The sequence below is a fragment of the Haliotis cracherodii genome, unplaced genomic scaffold, assembly GCF_022045235.1.
Source record: "Haliotis cracherodii isolate W230 unplaced genomic scaffold, xgHalCrac1.p SCAF_7, whole genome shotgun sequence".
Lineage (NCBI taxonomy): Eukaryota > Metazoa > Mollusca > Gastropoda > Lepetellida > Haliotidae > Haliotis > Haliotis cracherodii.
The window spans coordinates 35,261,765-35,287,378 of record NW_027266330.1 but is presented as its reverse complement, the minus strand read 5'-3'; the positions used below and the strand labels follow the sequence as shown (position 1 = coordinate 35,287,378).

At 36.4% G+C, this 25,614-nt stretch overlaps 1 pseudogene; it reads right to left on the bottom strand.

The window, feature by feature from the left end:
• Positions 1 to 25,614, bottom strand: part of LOC139447569 (uncharacterized) — a 38,694-nt pseudogene that overhangs the window by 5,527 nt on the left and 7,553 nt on the right.

The window sequence follows — 25,614 nt, the reverse complement described above, 5'->3', positions numbered from 1 at the left end:
GCGAAACCTAGCCATAATGAACTCTAAAATCTCTTCGCTTTCGTGAAGCTACAGTAAGACTGGTCACGCTACAGTAAACACGGGATAATGCTGTACCGGGACTCTCAAATTACAAGAAAAACACAGAAATACGTATACCGTAATTACAGTAGTAATTTATTAGATGCTGAAGTATAGTATAGTTGCACAAAAGTACTTTACATTTAACAAATTTGATAACTCTAGTCCTTTAATATTTCATAGATGTACATTATAATTTCTACAAAAACAACAATAACTTATATCTTAAAATAAAATGGTAAATACATAAATACATTCTATAATAAATGTTTACTTACTTACTTACTTCCGACTGATGCGTATTTTGCACACGGGCCCGGCCAGGCCATTTAATGTGTTTCCGAAAGGGGCGAAAGTGGTGTGTGCAACCCAAGAGGGGCTTTAGGGGATGGTTGGTTGTTTTGGAGTCGGAAGGATTGTGTGGTTTTAGTTGGTTGTGTGGTATGGACTCCGAAACCTGTGTGTTTGGAGGTCGGATCTGTAGATCCGTCCGTGTATATGTGACACCATATAGATAAATAAGTTGCACTCTTTATATATACCCTCAAATACATACTGTATGCATTCTTAAGAAACGACTCTCCTCTAAACCCATCGGTATCATAACCCATATCAACTAAGAAACTAATTGTTTGTTCAGTTAAGATACTGATCATCTCTACTCCTGTGTTTAAACATCCAACTGTATTATTTTTTTTACGAAACAGACTCTCTAGTAAATCTCCTCTCCTCTGTTTGAACAGCACGGGCGCTAATCTAAACTACGGTAAACTGTTTTTTTTTATAGCAATTACTCATTTTTCGCTTTCGTAGGACAAATACCCCAACTTGGGTTTTCGCTTTACTGATACTAGGGAAAATTGGATTTTCGCTAACCCGGCATGACACCATCTTGCAGCCCTGCCTCCCCTGATATATGAAATAAGGGTATCTTGCAGCCATGCCTCCCATAATGAATGAAATAAGGGTATCTTGCAGCCCTGCCTCCCCTGATTAATGAAATAAGGGTATACTGTAGCCCTGCTTCCCCTAATTAATGGAGTAAAGGTATATTGTAGTCGTGCCTCCCCTAATTAATGGAGCTGGGGAATATTCTAGCCCCGCTCCCGTATGTTATGGTGTGAGTGTATGTAGTAGCCACTCTCACCCCTCCCCCACCCCCCCAAAAAAAGAAAAAAATGGAGGAAGGCTACAACAGAGTGAGGGTATATTGTAGCCCTACCATATTTGTTACCATGTAAACTTCAACCACATACGACAGGCTATAACAACAGGAACATACGTTGCATGTACTTACACAGAAGGATATATGACCAGTCAATCTTTTCTGCCTCAAGGAAGTACATTCCTGAAAGAAGAGAAAAATCAATGTGTTTCGGAATCATTTCATGACTACAATACCTCGTACGTTGGCAAGTACCAAAGTATCGATATTTCTCTAGGTATTTTACATGACAATGTGCAGTCATCTGCATCCTAGACTGCATGTCGACATGACACATCGAGCTTGGCTCCAGAGGAAGTATACTATTTATAACAGATTCTAACATCTGAGTTATGATTAGTTGTTTGGAGTTCTTCGTCTTCCTCTTATCAAGTAATGAATTCCACGGACACCTGTTTATATTCTTGAAATTACATATTATTGAAAAAAATCAGAAATCTCGAGTATCCTGTGGGGGTTGAGGTTTTAGGGTGTTAGGGATGGCACTCCTATCCTCACATGTGAAAATCACATTGGACCACGAAATGAAAATAGTATCATCGCAATACAAAAACACATTACAACTAACAAGATGACCTAGTATGCTTGAAGAATTGTAAACACCATTAGCAATAATAAGCAGTCACTTCACTTGAAATTAACATAATGAATCTTACCTAGGGATTCCAGGTAGCCCTTTAAGACTTCCATCAAAAGTTTCCTCTCCATTTTGAAGACCTAATGTAAACACAGAAACAAATGATAATATACCAATGGTTGTTGCGATAGGTCATAGAGACTTTGCTTGTTACATGTTAAGTTTAGAAGCGAATTTTAAGGGGCGTGTATACAAAATCCTGACACAGCATGTTATACTAATATATTTACTACAACTGTACTGGAGAAAATCTTTTGGGAAATCGCCAGTGTGAAAATTACATCTGATATAAAGTGAAGTCATTTATGTACTTCATGTACGAATGGTGGGATAACATGTGTACTACATTTGTTTATCAATCCATAATTAATTTATTGTATATTCATGGAGAAAATACATCGGAGACAAAAAATGAAAAGTTTAACATGTTGTTTGTTCTCTTATTTACCTTTTCCTGATCTTTGAAAATGACGATCTCATTTTGCAAGTCTAGAAATTACAATAACGAAAAATATATATGGTGAGTGTAATCTAGAAAGATATCATTTGTGGTTTTGGTTTTCAACACATTATAATGGATATAAGATATTTTGTTTTGTAAATTTATATAATAATTTATAGAATGAAATAATGATTTCAAACACACGAACTCAAGTTATACCACATGAAAGAAAGAAAATTACCTGTTATGGTCGGCATGGTATCTAGTTCATCTACGCCCTTGTCAGAGGTGCTGAAGGTGCCAAACATTTCAACCAATTCGTGAAGAGCTCTATGTCCTTGACGAATGAAACTCATGGACTGTGTCTTCACTGAATCTTCGGGAAGAACGCGGAGAAGGTCTTCGTCTATCTTGTTGACAATGGTAGAAGACAGATCCATGAATTGGGCGTGTGTTGTAGATGCCATGGCTCTTTCAGCATAACTTAATGTAGTCAGTACAGCTGAGCTACTGGTCTCCAGACATTCCATATCTTTCCGGAGAATACTTCTGTTTTCCTCTACTTGATTTTCTATTTGCTGGGTGTGATGCTTTAACCTTTGAACCAAACTCAGAGCAAGGTCGCTATGGGCATCAGCTATTTCCTTCTTCACTTGATCTGCCCTTTCCTCCAGCTCTGTAACCCGGGTCTGTTGCTGTCTGGAGAAGGCCTTTATCTTCTCAAGATATTCCTTGTGCTGACGAACTTTGTTTACAAGACTCTCTTCAGTATTTTTAAATGCTACATCCAGTGCTTTAATACCATGTTCGGCGTGGTCTCCTCTGATACACACATCGCAAACTGATGTGTTGCATTGTTTGTCAAAATATTTGACAAGTTCACGATGATGAGTTGAACAGGTCGAGAGACCTAGTCGTTCCTGAATTGGCATTTTCTTAAACTCTTCAGCCAGTACAACCGTGTGTTGAGAGGTGGCACGTGTCGTCTCGTGTTTCGTTGTGCAATTAGCACACATAGATATGTTGCACGTCTTACAATGATGTACTACCCCTTGCATTGTTCTGTTTGGTATTCACATTCAGATTTTGCTTTTGCAAATAAGATTTCATTTCTTCTCACGAAGTCGACTGTTCCACTTTCCTCCACCATGTTGATGTCTCGCCCACATGAACACACAATGTTCTTCTGGTGGAGCTGGTCAATGCAGGGTTTACAGGCGGCATGGAGACATGGCAACAGGAGCAGTTGTCTGGTGTCACAATCTGAAGAAGTTTTCAGAACACAGCCAGTTTCCTCCACTAGAGTCGCTGAAAACATTAATATAAGTGTATAAGTGATAAACCTAACCTAACAGTTACAAGGAAGAATATTACTATTTGTTAAATAGACCAACCTTCAGATGTTAATGAATCTCTTTTTTCACTTGTCTCTCTGTCAGTGTGAATGACGGTAAGGGCTTCAAACTTTTGCTGAATGTCCTTCAAATCCTGCAATTAAGCATCAAATATATTCAAGAATAATTTTTATACCAAATAAAAGTTTATCATGACATATTGAGATTTCATCAACTACACATTATATGCAAAATGACATCAATATTTTTGTGGAATTTATGTAGATTTGAAAGACATTTGAAGCAGCAAAAAGAAACTGTACATTCCAATCACCATGTGCGCTTGGTTCGATGTTGCTTTAAACAGTACTTGAAGTATACCACAGCGTGTCATGTAATGTCCCTTTATGTTCCCACATGACTCACAAGACGCATAGGTTTGTTTCATACTTAAGGTACCCGACGCTGACCAGCGACATGGCATTTTGCCCTTCCAACCAATGAAACCAATTAATAACAGATAATGAAACACCATAGGCACTACCTGCCAACTGTAACGAAGGCTTACCTTGGACATACTTTCATCTTTGCCTTTCATCTCGTCTAACATTGCTTGAACTTGAATAAAAATGAAAACAAAATGACGAATCCAATCAAGGCATATTTTAAAACAAACATCCTCCAAAACCTTGCCATCTAAATGCATTATTTAAACTTATATTTGTATATTCATCTTTCAGTAAATGGCAAAGATTTTGACTCCGATAGACACGTTAGGTTCTATTGCCTACACCAAACACTATACACAGAACACAACTAGTGGAATGTATTGTATGTGTATGTTGTATCATGATGTCTTACCCGCTTTCGTCCTGTTCTTCTCCTGCTCCAGATGCTGGGACAATATGCGATTTTCCTTCTTTAAAGATGTTTCCTGCTGTCCATGCTGCACATTTAATTCTTTGACATCCCTCTCACATTCAGCCTTGGTATGTTGTGCTTCTTGTCTCGAATCATCTAGTTCCTTGAACAGAATGTTGCATTATTAGGATCTGGTCTCATGTAAGGTCCTTTTTCTTATACTGGTGGTATACATACACCTAACAGCCACTCTAATAATCCCCTTTAAAAAGGATTTTTAAAAATTGAAAATAATAAACCTTTGTTAACTTATTAAAACAATAACTACAAGAACAAAACCTCCAGGGCCATTACAAAATTAATGTCTACCTTCTGCAAGACAGCAACCTTCTGTTCCATTATAGACACCCGCTCCTGTACCTCTGTCTCACTGACAAATACCAGGCTTGGTGAATCTTGAACAAAACCGAAAATGTTACATGCACACTTTGACTAAATGAGCCATACAACATAAGGTCTGTCCATTCTACCAATTCTAACAAGCTCACGCTAACATTCAATACCTTTGGGAGGACAGAGGGAAGGGGATGGGGTAGGAGGAGTGTTAAACGACTTCAATTCACAATCAGTTAAAGTGGTTTAATTACCATGTTCCCAAGTGGCATCCTAACCTCTTTTCAAAGTTTCAAGCCACACAGGAAGCCAGTTGCAAAATAATTCAATTATTGATCATGCTCTACATTGCGTTACGAAAATGCTAATTATTGATCATATGGATATGTAGGGTTCCAATCGGCATTTGGTATGATGACATTAATGGCACATGCAAGATGGTTTTACCTAATTCATTAGCACTGTCAGATATACACACTACCATACCAAGTAAGGTCATATTAAAGTGAGATGGTCTTTTTTCACAATGTCTACCTTCATGTTTCGCTTTTTTGTCCAACTGCTCTTTGAGATGTCTGTGGTTTTCGTGTAGCACAACACAGAATTGTTTATACACATCCTCATCCTTTTTCATCAATATTTCCAGCAGTTTTTCAGTCTGTGCTCGTTTCTTGTCTTCTTCTTTACATATCTCATACTCCAAGTCGCTGAATGCTCCGGTAGACCACAGGTTGTCAAGCACCTCTTCTGGGTGCAGGTCCCTTTTGAGTAAAGGTAGGTTCCTTCTGATAATTTCTGCATGCTTCATGTTCTTTCTCCAGAGTCTCTCTGCACCAGGTTGTGTATCCTAGTTGACAAGAAGCTGAAGTATCACTTAGAATCATAAACTACCTGAATGTTATCTACGTGATGGAATGCACAGAAGTTCGTCATTATAGATAAGTAGAAACCCGTATGTTTTGTACCACAGATGCATAAAATGCTCAAACCACTGGCAGATAACTGTTCGTAAATGAGGTATTAAAACTATGGCCAAGTATGCTTAAGCTAGCAGAGTGAGACCATGGGGAATTATTTGTTAAGCATCAAATGTAAATGTATATATTTGGACAATGTAAATCGTACAGATTATGTATTTGCTCAGAAACAATCCACAATGAGACATTTTAGGTCTTAATTGTGAGCCTGGACAAATTAAGATGGCGTTGTTATTGTTTTTATAATAGCGCTACCACACCTAACACAGAGGGAATCAATGCGAGAAATTCTTCTTTCAAAAAGTAAAGAAAGGAATTGGCAGTCCAAGAGGGAAGTTCCAGAAGTTTTTGCTGCTGTGATAGCTACAGTTTCGTTGGATCTGTGCACTGATAACAGAAATAGTCTGCTCAACTGACAATAGCGAGGAGCGCTTGCACCTGGAATTTTACACATTTGCCATTAGTACTTCCAGCACTTACAGGAAATATGGTAAGATGGACATGTTTCTATGCATGGATCACGGCCGCTTTGAACAGTATACAAGTTATATCACGTCGTTTCAGCTTAATGTGGGAGGAAAGCCGGACGTGTTGCAGGTCTCTGAAGTTTACCAATTTACCACATAGGAAAACCCACGAACACATTAACAAACATTGAAAGGAATCGGGGCGAAGCGGAATTCGAACCTACAGTCATAGGTTTCTTATCTCTGAAGTGGCGTACTAGGCGAGAGACGAGACACAACACACCTAAATATTCATAGATTTTTCTACACACCCAGATTGCTACCTTGTTTTCTTTATAATAATTATATATTGCCCAGCTACGAACTTATATTTGGCTTTCAAAGAGATGTAATGAATACACATCACATATATTAAAGTATTTACAGGTTAGATTTACTGAATATTCATGTTTATATTTTGTCTCATTCGACGGATATAATTAATACATTTCTTCTTTCTTGGTTTGATGACTGGCTGAAGTAGATTCCTTTTCATCTATATTTTAGCTGTATCTTATCAATATATTTTCATAAAGTTCGGGGTAATGCTATTAATATCCTCCATGTTATTATTAATGATCTATCATATAATCGGTTCAGGGTCGTTCTTCAAGAGGCTGTTTCAGATATCTTCTGTCTCATACATCTTCCCGAGGCAAAGGAGTTAACTGTCTATAACAGTTCAGATTCCGAACTAGGCTGAAATTATGGAGTTACATTTTGGCTGGACTAACGAGTCTATGCAAAGTCAAATCAAAATCGTGTAACAAAATCGACATCCGATTTATAAAGAACATGGCGGCTGCTGTGCAAATTTCAGTCAATTGCACGATTTTCAGAGCAAGTGTGCCATCAACTTGGCGTCGACAGATATTTTCCAAATCCTTTCATGTATAATGAATAATCCTTTAATCAAAGTGCTCAAATGAGTTGATGCTATCGCGAATTAAGTCCCGTTCTATGAAAATAAAGAGCTTGATTAATAGATCAGATCGTCTTGATTTTGGCGTCGACATTTTGTTAAAGCAAATGTAGGGGATGTGAGAGATGGAATCTGATTGGTCAGTAGCGGGGACCTAGAAGGGAAATAACTTATAAAAGTGGCTGGTGGCGCTACGAAGGAGACATAAAATTATTGCCTAGGGTTGAAAGGTATGTTATAGTCAGCTAACTCCCTTTTCTGGGGAAGATAGTTTCATATGATATTGATACCTTTTTGTTTGATCTTTAATTTCTACAGATTTTAAAGATTTGACATATTTTCATATTGTCATGCACGATACCATATTATTCGGTTAAGTAAGTAATGTTTGAGGGGGAAATAATGTGGTTTTTTTTAGAAACCAATCTGGTGTGAGACTCCCTGTTTTATGTACAACAATATATTGTTGAAAAACTGTGAAATAAAATATTTTCTTCTATGCAACTGACTATACATACTACTATACATTACATGATATTTTGTGCTTAGTGTATGAAATAAAAACATCAATAAGTAGTGTTTGATTATTCTTAACTATCTTGACCATCGTATTTCTTGACAGCTTTATTTTGTAAATCAAGTGACGTAATCATTAATAAATTTGATAAATCATTCAAGACCAGGTCTAAGTAAAGAAAAAAAGAAACAATTTGCTCATCAAATGAGCAGGAAAATGCACATCTTTTTTGTGTGAAATATTACTCTGAAAACAATGTGGTCAATGGGGCAGACAGAACATAATGTTATTAAATCAATGCATCTTTGTTTACACAGAATAGTCTGTTTTCAGTTAAGATCAAAAGACACCTGGCACAATGCCATACCACTATCTGTTTTGAAATCCAGAATGTTTTATATAGCTGCACTTGTCACTAATACCCAACCATAATGTTAATGCATGTCTGTTTGCCTGTTCTACACATTGGGTTTGACTTTTATTATTTTGTTTACAGGGTGCCAAAATAATAATAATTTGACTGATTTCTGGATGTGATTTCTTACATGTATGGGAAACAGAACATTTTTTCCTCTTTTGAGACAGAATATATTCAAGAATAATTTTTATACCAAATAAAAGTTTATCATGACATATTGAGATTTCATCAACTACACATTATATGCAAAATGACGTCAATATTTTTGTGGAATTCATGTGGATTTGAAAGACATTTGAAGCAGCAAAAAGAAACTGTACATTCCAATCACCACGTGCGCTTGGTTCGATGTTGCTTTAAACAGTACTTGAAGTATACCACAGCGTGTCATGTAATGTCCCTTTATGTTCCCACATGACTCACAAGACGCATAGGTTTGTTTCATACTTAAGGTACCCGACGCTGACCAGCGACATGGCATTTTGCCCTTCCAACCAATGAAACCAATTAATAACAGATAATGAACCACCATAAGCACTACCTGCCAACTGTAACGAAGGCTTACCTTGGACAAACTTTCATTTTTGCCTTTCATCTCGTCTAACATTGCTTGAACTTGAATAAAAATGAAAACAAAATGACGAATCCAATCAAGGCATATTTTAAAACAAACATCCTCCAAAACCTTGCCATCTAAATGCATTATTTAAACTTATATTTGTATATTCATCTTTCAGTAAATGGCAAAGATTTTGACTCCGATAGACACGTTAGGTTCTATTGCCTACACCAAACACTATACACAGAACACAACTAGTGGAATGTATTGTATGTGTATGTTGTATCATGATGTCTTACCCGCTTTCGTCCTGTTCTTCTCCTGCTCCAGATGCTGGGACAATATGCGATTTTCCTTCTTTAAAGATGTTTCCTGCTGTCCATGCTGCACATTTAATTCTTTGACATCCCTCTCACATTCAGCCTTGGTATGTTGTGCTTCTTGTCTCGAATCATCTAGTTCCTTGAACAGAATGTTGCATTATTAGGATCTGGTCTCATGTAAGGTCCTTTTTCTTATACTGGTGGTATACATACACCTAACAGCCACTCTAATAATCCCCTTTAAAAAGGATTTTTAAAAATTGAAAATAATAAACCTTTGTTAACTTATTAAAACAATAACTACAAGAACAAAACCTCCAGGGCCATTACAAAATTAATGTCTACCTTCTGCAAGACAGCAACCTTCTGTTCCATTATAGACACCCGCTCCTGTACCTCTGTCTCACTGACAAATACCAGGCTTGGTGAATCTTGAACAAAACCGAAAATGTTACATGCACACTTTGACTAAATGAGCCATACAACATAAGGTCTGTCCATTCTACCAATTCTAACAAGCTCACGCTAACATTCAATACCTTTGGGAGGACAGAGGGAAGGGGATGGGGTAGGAGGAGTGTTAAACGACTTCAATTCACAATCAGTTAAAGTGGTTTAATTACCATGTTCCCAAGTGGCATCCTAACCTCTTTTCAAAGTTTCAAGCCACACAGGAAGCCAGTTGCAAAATAATTCAATTATTGATCATGCTCTACATTGCGTTACGAAAATGCTAATTATTGATCATATGGATATGTAGGGTTCCAATCGGCATTTGGTATGATGACATTAATGGCACATGCAAGATGGTTTTACCTAATTCATTAGCACTGTCAGATATACACACTACCATACCAAGTAAGGTCATATTAAAGTGAGATGGTCTTTTTTCACAATGTCTACTTTCATGTTTCTCTTTTTTGTCCAACTGCTCTTTGAGATGTCTGTGGTTTTCGTGTAGCACAACACAGAATTGTTTATACACATCCTCATCCTTTTTCATCAATATTTCCAGCAGTTTTTCAGTCTGTGCTCGTTTCTTGTCTTCTTCTTTACATATCTCATACTCCAAGTCGCTGAATGCTCCGGTAGACCACATGTTGTCAAGCACCTCTTCTGGGTGCAGGTCCCTTTTGAGTAAAGGTAGGTTCCTTCTGATAATTTCTGCATGCTTCATGTTCTTTCTCCAGAGTCTCTCTGCACCAGGTTGTGTATCCTAGTTGACAAGAAGCTGAAGTATCACTTAGAATCATAAACTACCTGAATGTTATCTACGTGATGGAATGCACAGAAGTTCGTCATTATAGATAAGTAGAAACCCGTATGTTTTGTACCACAGATGCATAAAATGCTCAAACCACTGGCAGATAACTGTTCGTAAATGAGGTATTAAAACTATGGCCAAGTATGCTTAAGCTAGCAGAGTGAGACCATGGGGAATTATTTGTTAAGCATCAAATGTAAATGTATATATTTGGACAATGTAAATCGTACAGATTATGTATTTGCTCAGAAACAATCCACAATGAGACATTTTAGGTCTTAATTGTGAGCCTGGACAAATTAAGATGGCGTTGTTATTGTTTTTATAATAGCGCTACCACACCTAACACAGAGGGAATCAATGCGAGAAATTCTTCTTTCAAAAAGTAAAGAAAGGAATTGGCAGTCCGAGAGGGAAGTTCCAGAAGTTTTTGCTGCTGTGATAGCTACAGTTTCGTTGGATCTGTGCACTGATAACAGAAATAGTCTGCTCAACTGACAATAGCGAGGAGCGCTTGCACCTGGAATTTTACACATTTGCCATTAGTACTTCCAGCACTTACAGGAAATATGGTAAGATGGACATGTTTCTATGCATGGATCACGGCCGCTTTGAACAGTATACAAGTTATATCACGTCGTTTCAGCTTAATGTGGGAGGAAAGCCGGACGTGTTGCAGGTCTCTGAAGTTTACCAATTTACCACATAGGAAAACCCACGAACACATTAACAAACATTGAAAGGAATCGGGGCGAAGCGGAATTCGAACCTACAGTCATAGGTTTCTTATCTCTGAAGTGGCGTACTAGGCGAGAGACGAGACACAACACACCTAAATATTCATAGATTTTTCTACACACCCAGATTGCTACCTTGTTTTCTTTATAATAATTATATATTGCCCAGCTACGAACTTATATTTGGCTTTCAAAGAGATGTAATGAATACACATCACATATATTAAAGTATTTACAGGTTAGATTTACTGAATATTCATGTTTATATTTTGTCTCATTCGACGGATATAATTAATACATTTCTTCTTTCTTGGTTTGATGACTGGCTGAAGTAGATTCCTTTTCATCTATATTTTAGCTGTATCTTATCAATATATTTTCATAAAGTTCGGGGTAATGCTATTAATATCCTCCATGTTATTATTAATGATCTATCATATAATCGGTTCAGGGTCGTTCTTCAAGAGGCTGTTTCAGATATCTTCTGTCTCATACATCTTCCCGAGGCAAAGGAGTTAACTGTCTATAACAGTTCAGATTCCGAACTAGGCTGAAATTATGGAGTTACTTTTTGGCTGGACTAACGAGTCTATGCAAAGTCAAATCAAAATCGTGTAACAAAATCGACATCCGATTTATAAAGAACATGGCGGCTGCTGTGCAAATTTCAGTCAATTGCACGATTTTCAGAGCAAGTGTGCCATCAACTTGGCGTCGACAGATATTTTCCAAATCCTTTCATGTATAATGAATAATCCTTAAATCAAAGTGCTCAAATGAGTTGATGCTATCGCGAATTAAGTCCCGTTCTATGAAAATAAAGAGCTTGATTAATAGATCAGATCGTCTTGATTTTGGCGTCGACATTTTGTTAAAGCAAATGTAGGGGATGTGAGAGATGGAATCTGATTGGTCAGTAGCGGGGACCTAGAAGGGAAATAACTTATAAAAGTGGCTGGTGGCGCTACGAAGGAGACATAAAATTATTGCCTAGGGTTGAAAGGTATGTTATAGTCAGCTAACTCCCTTTTCTGGGGAAGATAGTTTCATATGATATTGATACCTTTTTGTTTGATCTTTAATTTCTACAGATTTTAAAGATTTGACATATTTTCATATTGTCATGCACGATACCATATTATTCGGTTAAGTAAGTAATGTTTGAGGGAGAAATAATGTGTTTTTTTTTAGAAACCAATCTGGTGTGAGACTCCCTGTTTTATGTACAACAATATATTGTTGAAAAACTGTGAAATAAAATATTTTCTTCTATGCAACTGACTATACATACTACTATACATTACATGATATTTTGTGCTTAGTGTATGAAATAAAAACATCAATAAGTAGTGTTTGATTATTCTTAACTATCTTGACCATCGTATTTCTTGACAGCTTTATTTTGTAAATCAAGTGACGTAATCATTAATAAATTTGATAAATCATTCAAGACCAGGTCTAAGTAAAGAAAAAAAGAAACAATTTGCTCATCAAATGAGCAGGAAAATGCACATCTTTTTTGTGTGAAATATTACTCTGAAAACAATGTGGTCAATGGGGCAGACAGAACATAATGTTATTAAATCAATGCATCTTTGTTTACACAGAATAGTCTGTTTTCAGTTAAGATCAAAAGACACCTGGCACAATGCCATACCACTATCTGTTTTGAAATCCAGAATGTTTTATATAGCTGCACTTGTCACTAATACCCAACCATAATGTTAATGCATGTCTGTTTGCCTGTTCTACACATTGGGCTTGACTTTTATTATTTTGTTTACAGGGTGCCAAAATAATAATAATTTGACTGATTTCTGGATGTGATTTCTTACATGTATGGGAAACAGAACATTTTTTCCTCTTTTGAGTGGCGGAGATGGGAGGGTGATGTTAAGTCAGATAGTTTTTTTCCCTTCCAATTGTACCTTTTTTATATTTATCAATGACTGAACAAAAAGTTTTTATTTGTGAAATTAGGGTTAGATAACATTGTTTATATTCGTAATATCTAAAGAAGTACATGTAGACAACATGAACATGCTCAAGATATTCTAAGCCCGCTGAAAGGGTTTTTTCAGATGTCTTGATCAGTTATTGTTTGGGTGTCATTTTACAATGAATTTATTTATTTAAAACAGCCTTAAACTTATATTATCGTAATGAACATTATTCACATATATCAATCTTGTATGTCTAATACTGTACACATATAGTTGTTTTTTTTAATACAAGGGATCGAAACAATATGAAATTATTATGTGGATGACCAGTGGATTTATATGTGGATAGTGTTACAATTGGTGGCTTCAGGTGCAATACTAAAGAAAGAACATGCAGAAGAACAAAGTTTGCCAGAAGCCAAGTTAAATTTATCCATATGTCACTCTCAACTGAGGTGTAACAAAATAATTTATCGGACCCACATTGCTGCCTTAAATAATCTAATGACTGAGTTTTTAATTGACATATTGAACTTCACCAATGAGATATATGCAATTCATTTCTACTTATACCAAATAAGAATAGGTAATTTTAATTTGGATCTCAAAATGATATCAGAAAGCATAAATAAAATATCACACACTTTAGCCTCAGGCACAGGTATTGATTATTTCATATTAGATTTTTTCTCATTCCATTAACAATTAAGACAACTGAAGTACCTTCCTTTTCATCTGTGTGTTTACTAACTCTATTTGATCAAGATATATTCATACATTTCAGGATAATTATAATTATATCCTCCATATGTTAATTAATCATACATGTTTATCATAATATGATCAGGTCCGGGTGTATTTTCGACACATTATGATAGTGATAATTGATCTATTTCATATGAAATGTGTGTGCGTGAGTGCGAGGGGCGTGCTTGTGTATGATACAGTTTTTAATTTTGAAGTAATTAATGTAAGAAGGAGAATTTGGTGTACAAACTGAATAGAGTTATCGCCCCTTCTTGAAAGATTCCCTTTGCACTTGAGGAACTTCAAAATTTCGTATTCATTAAAACCGCAATATGTGGGGATGAAAAACACAAAAATAATGATAATGCTTGGCTTGGAAAATATGACAATCTCCAGTTAGCTCTAGCACTCGTGACAGAGCAAACGAGCACAATCCACTCTAGTGTTGCACATTGTATATGCAGTTGATTTATAATAATATAAGTTCTGTCATTTAATATACTATCAATTGTTACAGCGGTATATGTACATCAATCCATGCATAAACACATCTATATCTCGAAATGCATTACTTCCAGGTTTCTTACAATGAATTTCGGTGATCCATTTGTATAATGTTCACCCCTGTTTTGCCTTTTCCATCCAGTGGAATCTTGTCTGTATACAAGAATACTCCGCCGAAGACAGACCTCCATAAACTCAGTTAAGAGAAGCAGCCTCTAAAAACAACACAACTCAACGGAAGATAGACAACCTCGATATACAACACTGTACTCCACGGAAGAGAGACAATCTCGATATACATGACTTTTCTCCATGGAAGAGAGACAATCTCGATATACAACACTGTACTCAAGTGAAGACAAAAGCCCACAGAAGGGAGACAACCTCGATATACAACACACTACACACGTGAAGACAATCAATCGATATATACAACACTGTACTCCACGCAAGGCAGGCAAGCTCCATATACAACACTGTTCTCAAGTGAAGACAAGCAGCCCTATGTACAACACTTTACTCCACGTAAGACAGGCGACCTAGATATACAACACTGTACTCAAGTGAAGACAATCGGTCCCTATATTCAACACTTTACTCCACGGAAGAGAGACAAGCTCGATATACAACACTGTGCTCATCTGAAGACAAGCAGGCCCTATAAACAACACTGTACTCTACAGAATACAGCCTGCCTCGACATACAACATTGTACTCAACGGAGTGAGTGAATGAGTGAGTTGGGTATAGCGCCGCTTTTAACAGTATTACAGTTATATCGTGGCGTGTCAGCTTAATGTGTGAGGAAAGGCCGAAGTGATGCAGGTCTTTGACTTTTACCACTTCGATGAAACCCATGAGCACGGGTATGATGCTGACAAACCTAGAAACATAATCGGGGCGACCCGGGAATCGAACCATAGGTTTCTGACGTGCCCAAGGGTCGCATATCTGCACAGCGAATCGCGGACACTGGGCCACCCGTGCCCCCTGTACTCCGCGGAAGACAGGCAACCTCGATATACAACAAAGTCCTCCATGGAAGACAGCCACCCTCGGTATACATCACTGTACTCAAGTAAAGACAAACAGCCCCTATACAAAACTCCACTCCTATATGCATAACTGCATTCCACTGAATACAGGCATCCCCTATATACAACATTTTTATCCCCAGAAGACAGACAATCACATTATACAACACTCCACTCACCTGAAGCCAAGCAGATCCGTTATACATCACTGTACATTAAGGTAGACAGAAAAGTCTGATAGTGAAGTATAACAGAAGACGTTATGACCCCCAACGAATCGAAGGACGATAGAGGTAAGATGGAAAATTTTCAAAGTTTACGTTTTTGCATAAGGAGTGCGTGATACCGTCACGGTTTGTCAAACATTCATTCACTCGACGAGGCATTCTGTGTACGAGTCTCCCATTTGCCAGGTTCAGTCAGGCAAACCAAATAGGTCGGATATATATAGCTATGGCGTTGATAGATGCGACGATAACCCCAGTTTCGACGTTGTGTGCACTGTTGAAGTCTGATGGCAATATGACAATTTGTAAAGGCCGACACAACATATTTCAACAGAGCATGGATATGCATGTAAAAGATTTCGACCCGTAACTCGAACTCCAGTAGCCTGAAAATTTGAGCTATATTTCGTAGAGCCTGGTTTCGTATCAATCTATCCTGTCCTCCTTTTGACCCCAGGTGGAACGGAGACGATCGTCAACATTGTGGATTTGTTGGTATCTTTTCCATAGCCTGCTAATCAATGATGATGACACGTTGAACGTATTTGCCACTGCACACTAACTTCTACCAGTTTTCAGGATGCCAGTAGCCATAGACGTTCCGCGTGTGGACGAGGCCGCATCGCAATAGCTACATGTAGTTCATAGTTGAAAATATACCTGCGGCGAACCTCTGTGTGATGCAGCAACGACAACTTTCTGCAGACCTGTAATGTTTGTGACAATTTCAGATATATCTGTCAAAAGTGAGTGAGTGTTTATGGCTTTACGCTGCTTTTAGCAATATTCCAACAATATCACGACGGGGGACACCAGAAATGGCCTTAACACATTGTACCCATGTTGGAAAACGAACCCGAGTCTTCGGAGTGACGAGCGAACGCTTTACCACGAGGCTACCCCACCACCCCTATCTGTCAATATTTACACTTTAGTAAAAGCATGTAAATTGAGAAAACCGATTTTTTATCGGTTTTTAAAAAGCTGAGGTGAGAACTTCAACTGTTGTCATGATCTAATGATAAAAGATAGATATATAGAAATACATGTGCGAGTAAAAAATAAAACAATATATAACCCTATTGTATCTGAGATGATCAATTATTCACCTACAAACTTCAAACATCTTTCTAAATTTGATCTTAATTATACAGAGGATGAAGTCTATGGAGATTGGCCCATTGCCACAACAGGTAAATCTCAGGTCTTGACAAGCCATTTCTATCCCACTCTCTAACATCTCTGGGGTATCTGATAAACGGGGTATGAACGTGAAAATTAACTGAGACGTTTCTGGATTGCAGACAACTTGAAACAAACGTATACACCCAATACATAATAGGCACATAAAACGTAATCCAAAAAGACACTGAATTACAATCATGAATTTTTCTTATGTTGAAGTTTGTGAAGTTTGTGAAATTCTGACATGTATTCAAATACCCAAATTGTTTAATGTTTTGCCCAGTGAACAAGTCTACCTTTTTGATGACACATCCCAGGAATAAAATGTTCGACTTGGTAAAACGTTTTATTCATATTCAGATAAATCACTGCTGTCTGTGAAATATTGTTTTGTAGTACATTACTTATGATTATCCTGTATTACTGCATGGAAAACTACCTGCTAAACTGAGGTTGACGTGAATAGGAAGGCAACGATTCTGAGGCCCGTATTTATATTTAAAAAATAATCAACCGGCATAACTGTAGAAATGGTTTCTTGTATATAATCATGGGTTACTTCCACTGAAACAAACTCTAGAGAGGACAACTGTTTTATATTCTGTGTTTAATGCTAACCCAGTCGACAGGCGCATAGCCGAAGGACACCCACAAATGAAACTCGCTATAACTGTTCAACGAGTACGCTTTGGGTATATTTTAAGTTAAGTATGGTATGCATAAATGCTCAGCTTGAAAACAATCAAGACTATCAGTAGTTTATTTACCTCAAAAAGGAAAAAGTATCTGCCAAATTTCTCGGCACACAATGACCAGAAACGGCCATTGTTGACTTTTGGCACTTCACGTTGAACGGCATGCACTCCGATATTTTCTTTATAATTTTATCATTTTTCACATTTTGTCATAATTGTTCGTAAGCTGACGAAAAGAAACACTCAAGTTCCTTAATTTCTTAAAAAAAGCAAATTTCGGTGTAATTAATTATAAACAAAAATCAGAATCGTTACATCATCGATTGGATGGAACATTTGCGATCATAGCAACGGTTGTAAACAAACAACTCCACATACATTGTGATCCCCTTATACTATTACAATCATTTTGTAACATCTAACTTAGTTTTCCAACCATTGACACCGATGTATAAATCTTTGTAAAAAATATCTCGTTTTCATAGATTTTGCAAATGATTTCATTTGATAAACTTTCGGACAAACGTTGGTGACACTTTTGGGTGTGGCCCGACTTGCGATTTGTTTAGTTGAACAAAGTGAACAAACACTGCAAATAATGAAAAATATATTGAGATATGCCACAATAATAACAACATAATATTGTGAGTGGTCTGTCGTTGCAAGAATGACAACTTAGAATATTAAGGATGTTTCTTAAACATCACATTGACTGGTAGAACACAATCTGTTGACCACTCTTCACAATTCATGGTTCATGTTCCTTAAGGGACATGCATGAGTGTCACTGTCATACACCTGAGCATACTGCAAGAAACCTGAAAAGTTCTGCTTGACTAATTACACATCATTTCATTGGTGAGACACTTGAAAAAAAAATACATAAGGTAGGATATGTTCCATCTACTCTTTTTTTTCAACAGAAATGAAAGAATATGTACATGTCAATCTATATTTATTTGCTCTATTCCTGTTTCAAACGATAACATCCTCTCATAATATATGGCTAACTCACCAGCTGAAGTGCCACCCTGGTTCTTGTGATTAAACAAACAAAGGCAGTTCTTGTGATTAAACAAAGACATATCATTTACTGTTACAAGTAAATAATGTATCATATTCATATTACAACATCTTTTAGAATTGTTTTGTTGGGAAACAAACCACTAAATACACAAGAGTAGTGTCCACATGAGTTTTGTATGTATATGTTAAGGATCATATCTACATATTTGTTATTCATGGAATACTAAAATGTAATATGACATCAAAATAAATACTTATTCACATTATTGATGTACAGGTGAGAGATAATAATTTAAAGTTTCATCAGTAACACTGTGCTGATGACTTGACAAATGTTTAGTATCCATACACATATCCATTGTGGAAAAAATAACTACTAATTATGACAATATAATTAACAATTTTAAAAGCTGTGAACAGGTGTAAAAAATTAAACCTTAACAAATCTTTCATCATTACGCAACCATATAGCGATCTATATATTTAGGGAATAAATTTAAAAATTCTTCGTGAAATTGTTCTAAAATCATGCTAGAATCTTCACTGCTTTAAAAGGAATAATCCTTTAACTATCCCAAACTTAATGTGAAACTAACACTGACGATGGATGTATGTAGTATAACATTTTATACATCTTATCCTATTCCGCAATGCATGAATGTTATTTTGAAACACAGTTTGTCACGCCCATTTACGCGCGCCTGTTGTGGGGGGTGATCATTGCCGATCGACGATATCTACAGACGTATTGCGTGGGAAATACGTATTATAGTGGGAAGAAAATCATCAGCGTGTACATCGCAAATACATGAATCATGTCCCTTCATATTCAACGTAACATCGAATGGTAATCCTGATGTATCAACAAAAGTTTAAAGTTTTGAATGTAGTATGTTGATTCATCGTCTACCATTTTCAGTCACGGGAGCATGCAAGGTCAAACGGAATAAAAAATACCCCAATTATATACTAGTAATGGAAATCACATTGTTATTTCATATTAGTGGTGATTACTGATACTATATAGTGATTTGTGTTTATTCTGTATGTGACAGGCGAAATATTACCAAATTTATTTTTATTGTTTTGTAACAAAAGATTATCAGCAGACTACTCCTATCAGTTATATCACATCTGGTGACCTTTACCCTTACTTAAATATTGCTGTCAGAATTCACGATCTTTATTTTCGTCATATTTAACGGAAAATGACAAATAATTCATTCTTCGATTGAGAAGATCCTCAACTTTCGCCAATGTTAACTTTGTTGATATTAAAATAGCAATAAGTTATGCCGAGGTTAGGCGAAGCGCGCCATGTTTGATTTCCGAACGTCCACTAGCATCATGACACAGGATTTGTTTTTTCGTATATTGTAAATATTCAATCAAAACACTTGAAATTAAATTGGTGAATATTTATGAGTCATTAATTTTTCATGCAAATAACATGACACGTTAGATGAAGCCGAATGATCGTATTTCTGCAACTGACAGGTTGACCTCGAAAATTGAGGTCTTTTCTGTTTAACGTTTGGAAAATAAATTTACTGAAATAGTTCATAATTTAACATCGCCCTGTTATTTACTGATAGAAAACATCAAATTTATACTCATTTAAAATTACGATATTGGAGATTTGATTATTAAAATCAATTTGAACAAATTTCACGATTTAAAAAGGTTCCCCACATGAAACGCAAACCACCTTCAACAAAGTAATTCAGGGAAGTTCAAGAAAATATTCATTTTTTTTATTCGTTTTGGCTCTAACCTTAGTATGATTGAAAACATCAGGACATTTTCACATAGCAATGTCAAATTTTCTATCAGGAATAAATCTGAAAAGATATTTCTTGAAATGGCCCTTGTTTAATGGCGCACCGACTGTTTGAAATCGTCCACCCTCTTTAAAGCGCCTTTTGCGGAAACAATTCAGCTGGGTAATGTTTAAGTAACTTAAGGAGAGGAATGCATATGTGTAAACATGGAATATATCTTCATAATTCTTCGGTCACTTTAACAAAACGACTAGGGTGCAAGGGACGAGCTGCGACAAAACAGCTGCATTCCTTGTCACTAATCTCTTAAAAATCATTGTTCACTCTGATCTGAATTGAAAACTGATATTGGGTCACTCCAACATTGCAGGGTTACAACCCCATATCCAGGCTACCATTGATAACAAAATTACTACGTAGAATTAGTCATACAGCTATTCATTCGCACAGACGTTCAGAACCAACGATGCAATTACTCTGCGTGAACATGTAACTCAAGATAACGCATTTCACAGTTCGAACGGCATTTGGTGTATTTGATATTTGATCAAAATTTAATAAAAAAAATATCAATTAAATCAATAAAGATTAATTCTCAGAATTCAAAATATAGAATATTGATGGCATGTGACTAATTCGCTATGAACTGAATAATCTATATATTACTGACATTTCACCTGACATTACATCAAGACCAGTGGATGTGTGAAGATCACTTATAACCCCGGACATTGTCACTGATTATTGTACTCCCACTCTATTGCACACTGCCATTGTAATTGCTGTGCAGTAATTTCTAATAATTAAATTTTCGTTGTGTTCATGGAAATCCCTGCATTCTGATTATCTGAATTGGTCACATGTTATTGCATTCATTTCCCAATGAATGTAAAAAATTAAGCCACGCCCACCGCGGCGCACTACTTTTATTACTGCGGAATGTCGGGGAATCCCAATATTACAGCCGAGGGAATTCCCTTCCTGCTCACGTGTATCGTCATGCACAGGACATTTAGTGACTTTCATGCTTATTCATTGTCCAAACTACCCTTTGAAACCGAAGGCCGAGAATGAATGAAAGGCTCGCTCGCCTGTTTTTTCCCGCTCGCCTCGGTTCAACTTTCATGTCTTCGGGTTTCATTTCTAACTAGCATTTTCCCAACTGTGTTTTACCGTAATCAGGGAAGGAATGTTTGAATCACGCAGTAAATGACCATGTTATTTGAAACAGCCGCCTTCTCTCGGACATATTTCTTCCGGTTCGTTACAGTCTGACTGTTGCAAGTCTTTTCGCCTCTTGCCTTAATTGACAGGTCCAATGAACATTGTTTTAATCCCACTTTCCGTTGATTGGCTACTGACTGTGTAGGCGTGTCAAGTATGTGGATAAATTAAACGATCACCTGATTCATGTCACGCCACTGTATGTATTCCTACACCTGGAATGTTTATCAATGTCGGCATTTTTGTCTGTTTTGATATATGCAACTGTTTTCTACTATTGTAGATAAAACATGTTTTACGTTGTCGAATTTAATTATAAGCATTGACTACGCGGATTCATACAGTTTGCACATCGGTTTTTCGATTCATACCTCAATGAACCGAAAAAAATACACAGTCAATCCTTAATTGATTTGTAAACCTAGTTAAATGTTGAAAAGAATTTTTTGAAAGAATACCATGTGCTGGTTGTTTGTTGGTTCCACACTAACTTTTTGTATGTACATGTTGTATGGGCTAACATTTTGTTTCAATTTTGAATCGACACGTAACAGTGTCATGAAAGCAGAAAGACTATTGTGGTATTTATGAAACCAATCATTTCAATTGCTACATAAACGATAGAAATGTTGACCATTGTAAAGTCAGCTGTGTTGACATGTCATGTGTGAACACGGTTCAGTGTCTAACCTGTGTCAGAATACAAGAACTTTTGTATGTGTGTAGCAGAATGTAAATAGTGTGTATTTTAACTGAGGTATTTTAGACTTCGGTAAATAATTGAGTTAAGCATGATAATAGCTCCTTTAACTAACCTGAGCACGTTTGGCCAGTGATTGCCTATCCTGTTGTTTCTGTAGCATGTGACCAGGTTTTTATCCTTAAACGCTTCAATAATTCTCTTCTCTGGTCACTGCTGCCTTTCAACTCTGCATGATTCACAGCACTGCACTGATTAGGGTAGGTTAATTTAGACTTCTTTTGTAATTATATTTATCATAAGGAGGTTAGGATCTGATATTTTAGTCTTGTTAAGTACACTTTTATCATTTTAATTGCATATTTCTTATAAAGTATAATTTGCAGTATGATCCACACGATACGCAATGTTGTAAATATATTACTTATTCTTCAAAGTCATGATACATTAATGTGAATTGTGATATTAAGTCATTGCTAGAGTAACCAATTAGAATATAATGTAATTAGTGTTAAGCAACTATATTGTTATAAGGTGCTTTCAGTAATTTATAGTTTATAGTAGCTGTATCTGTTAGAATACATTTATCATAAGCAATAATTTGAAGCGTTCAGCTATAAATGTAATAATATATTGTACAGTAGTTTAGTACACAAAGTCTTGTATGAGCTAGTTGATGAGTATGTACATAATTCTACGAAAGTGTTAGTGAATATGTCCTGATGTAGTGTATATATATATATATATTTGGTTTATATTACTGTGTGTGCGTGTGTGTGTTCTTGTGATTAAACAAAGAAATATCATTCACTGTTACAAGAAATTAATGCATCATATTCATATTACAACATTTTTGAGAATTCTTTTGTTAGGAAACAAACCACTAAATACTAAATTGTATATTGCTAATTCAACCTGATTATATTATATTTTAGGGAATTATCATCCATAGCAATATTGTGGTGTGATCTCCATTTCCCCGATCTGAATAGACGGGATAGATCCCATTAACCACCAACAAGTATTCGTCGTCATTACCGCTGTAACATGTGTCGTCACTCATGTATCAGTATGATTTGGGCCTGTGGACCATCTTTCCGGAATAGTTAACGAAAGATATATGTTTCTGACGTCTCAAGAAAGTTTCTTTCACAACTCTGTATCACACAAGAACATTGTACATTACTGTATTCAGCTGCAAATCTTTCTATAACATGCAATAAGTAAAGACACACCACGAACAATGTAACCTGCAGGAAGTAACGGTTATTGCAAACATAACATTGAACTATAGATTTTTCAGGAACAGCTTTATGTATGCCAACAACTAACAGGCTGCATGGTGGTACAACCAAAAGAGAATATATGCTAACAATCTAATCTTATACTGCCTATTCTCACTGCAAACACGAAAACGTCGTTTTTTCGTATGTGGTCATTGGAGGGAAAAACGACGTTATTTGGAGGTTTTCAAACCATCGTTTTTCCGTCCAAATAACGTTGTTATTTGACATCGGAGTTTACTGGGAGAGAACGATATCATCAAGCTCCTCCCTTTCTTTACTGACATTGTCAATCAAGCAACAGCGTCTACCTGTATTTCTACTTCTCAGATTTCTTTGGTCAGTTCTCGCGTGTTAGACGTTGTACTCGAATCGCTTAGCGGAAGTACTGAAATCAATCGTTCTGCGCATGCCGATTGGTTAATGCCTCGTCCAAATTTTCCGTTATGTGCATGCGCGACTTTGCGCATTGTTTCCTAGATTTAATGTCACTACTATTTGACAATGATTCATAAACACAGTCTCGTGATAAGTTCGGAATCATACAATGTCGATTAAATTTATGGCACGTACTTGATCGGCACGCATTTTCCATTAACCAATACAATGAGAACGGTAATAATTTTAGTTAAAATAATTAGGAAAGCGCAAGATTCGGGAACGTCTGTGTATGGAAAAAGAATTTATACTTTCGCAAGTTAAAAAATCGTCAAATACGCAAACGAAAAGTAACCGGTTTTTAAAACATATTTTTGAAGAAGGTGATCTTGGTGTATATTGCCAGATATTATATGCATATCCATTTTTCCGATATTGCTTTTTTAATCTTTATAAATAGTTTTAAGGTTTATCCGCCTATTTGACGGGATTCCCCTTTCCCCTGTGTACATGACACTTAAGTGCAGTAAACTGTAAACAGATTAGATTCAAATTCCAAACTGGTGATGTCTATTCAGGTTTATACTTAGTCTCTTAAACTGTAAAGTTTTGAAAGAAAAAAGTAACTCCATTTAAATTAAAGAGGAGCCCCAGTTAGGTGGGAGATTCTGAGATGAACTTATTCTATGGCTATCTAGGCTGCCACCCAAACCGATCCAAACGGGACCCGAAAGCCTATTGTATACTATAATGCCATATGGAAGTGGACCAGAATTATACATTGTATTCCGGACGATTGTGTTCTTGCATTTCCGTTTAAGTCAGGAAAAAAAGACTTAAAAGGAGAGTTGTTGAATTGAATTATCAAATGAACGCATGTCATAGTATAAGAGTTTAATTAACAATTTCAAGAGCAGCAATTTCAACTACTGAAACACCCATTGTAACATAAAAGTAGGTATGTTCTCTGATCTGATTGGTTAAAAAGTGTTGTCGAATGAGCATAACATCGCTGAATTTTTGGGGTCTCATCACCGTGTATGTATACATTAATTAATGGAACTATTTTTGAAATCATCAACATGGAGGAACAGATGGAAATTTACCCTGACTTCCACATCGGAGATTTCGATGAAATATTGAGTGATTGGGACGACGAGACATTTTCTGAGATAATTCAAGAATTTGAAGGTAAATGAAATTTACCTATTTTCATTAATTACCCAATCATAATCATAAATGATGTAATTTTCTTGGGCTTGGCCAAAGGGAAAATAAAATAAAATAATTTTTTAACAGAGTAAAAACATTTATTGCAACGCTATAATAGTTATGACTTTCATACACCCACCTACTTTTGTTATTATTATTACTCACAACAGCTGTTGAAGCTGAAAACCGTTCTGAGATGGCCCCTGAACTAGGAAATACAGCCAGCGTTTCCGTAGAGCCAAAAGTTCAAGCGTCCAGTGACCGCTTCGCGTCCCTTGATGCAAATGCTGTACAGGACATCGTGGATGGGAACTTCTCCAAATCTACTGGGCGTAATACCTCCTGGGGAGTTAAAATATTTCGACGTAAGCCATTGAAACATAAAAGAATACATAAACACATACCTAAAATTCCTACGCAGATTCGATCAGCGAGACTTACCTCCCTTACACCATTGCCATGATAGCAATGTAAAGCGTGACCAATGTGTCATCGCAAAA